Source organism: Hippopotamus amphibius, chromosome 17 (assembly GCF_030028045.1).
Source record: "Hippopotamus amphibius kiboko isolate mHipAmp2 chromosome 17, mHipAmp2.hap2, whole genome shotgun sequence".
Lineage (NCBI taxonomy): Eukaryota > Metazoa > Chordata > Mammalia > Artiodactyla > Hippopotamidae > Hippopotamus > Hippopotamus amphibius.
In genome coordinates this window covers 63,080,061-63,081,530 of record NC_080202.1, presented here as the reverse complement: position 1 = coordinate 63,081,530, position 1,470 = coordinate 63,080,061, and the positions used below count along the sequence as shown (strand labels likewise).

At 45.7% G+C, this 1,470-nt stretch overlaps 1 non-coding gene across 1 annotated transcript; it reads right to left on the bottom strand.

Moving 5' to 3' along the window:
- Positions 1–1,096: 1,096 nt before the first annotated feature.
- On the bottom strand, positions 1,097–1,169 carry TRNAE-CUC (transfer RNA glutamic acid (anticodon CUC)). Its single transcript has one exon. It is a non-coding gene; the product is annotated as a tRNA-Glu (tRNA).
- Between the last annotated feature and the right edge of the window lie 301 nt (positions 1,170–1,470).

The window sequence follows — 1,470 nt, the reverse complement described above, 5'->3', positions numbered from 1 at the left end:
CTCATGGGTCAATTTTGTGTGGACATCTGTTTTCCGTTCTCTTAGGTACATACCTAGGAGTGGGATCACTGGCTCATGTGGTCAGGAAAGCTCTTGATGTGGTAAAGACACAAAGACCAGAGCTGGTGCAAGGCCCTGATGGTGAAAACCCTCGACTGTAGCTGAGCTGTCTCACGAGGTATTTATTTGTCGTCTGCAGATATTTTATATCCGGTGGGGGAGACAAGAGCAGAAAGAGACTCGGAAACACGTGTTTGGACTCCAAAGTCAGGCACGGAATGCCTGGATACGCCTCTACTTTCCCACAGTTTAGCTGAGTGGAGGATGATGGGATCTGGCTTTTTCTTATGACCCTCTCTGTTTCCATTTAGTGTGTTTTTCTTTTTTAATGCAGAGCTCTTTAAGGAAGTGTTGGAGGAGCCCAGAGCTGGGGTGCCCTGCAGAAGGCTCATGGGAACCATGTAGGAACCTGCTCTCCGTGGGGGTGTCTGCACAGAGATAGCCCACTCGGTCCTTGTGGAGGACACTCAAATTAGCTCACTTTTGAGGGCTGCAGTGTCTCTAAAAAGTTTACTTCGTATTTTTCTTGGCATAAAGTGACTATACAGGATGTGCACGAGAGCACATTTGGAGGTTAAAGAAAAAAGTGAGGCTTTGTCCCCCAACCAAAGATAACCACGGTTAATAGTTCGGGTGTTTACATTTAGTTTAGCTTAGCTTTTTAAAAAAAATTTTATTTTATGAGTGTATTGGAATAGAGTTGATTAATAATGTTATGTTAGTCTCAGGTGTACAGCAAAGTGATTCAGTTATACATATATAAGCATCTATTCTTTCTCAAATTCTTTTCCCATTTAGGTTGTTACAGAACACTGAGCAGAGTTCCCTGTGCTCTACAGGAGGTCCTTGTTGGTGATCTATTTTACATACAGCAGTGTGCACATGTCAGTCCCTAACCAAGCTATTCCTACCACCCCATCAGCCTTTCCCTCGGTAAGCGTAAGTTTAGTTTGGTTTTTTTTTTTTTTTTTTGGGGGGGGGGGGTTGTTTTTTGTTGGTTTTTTTTTGCCGCACCACACGGTTTGTGGGAATTTAATTCCCCAACCAGAGATTGAACCTGGGCCCTCGGCAGTGAGAGTACAGAGTCCTCACCACTGGACCACCAGGGAAGTCCCAAGTTTAGCTTTTTTTAGCGCATAGCTTTTGTTGGTTTTCTCCCCCTCTATAGGGAAACAGGCTTCGCTGCTCATGGGGTCCCTCCCAATTGGGGCATCATTCTGGCCGAGGGGAAGGCTGGAGGACGTTTTGAAGCTGTGTTTGCAAAACCAGCATGTGTGTTTACGTGGTGATATAATAACTGGGGAGTTTGGGGGGAAGAGCTCCTGGAGATTGGGAGATGTCAACTTGACACACACCATCAAAGGGAGGTCAGGAGACCCCAGGCCCACATTTCCACTAAACCCACACCCT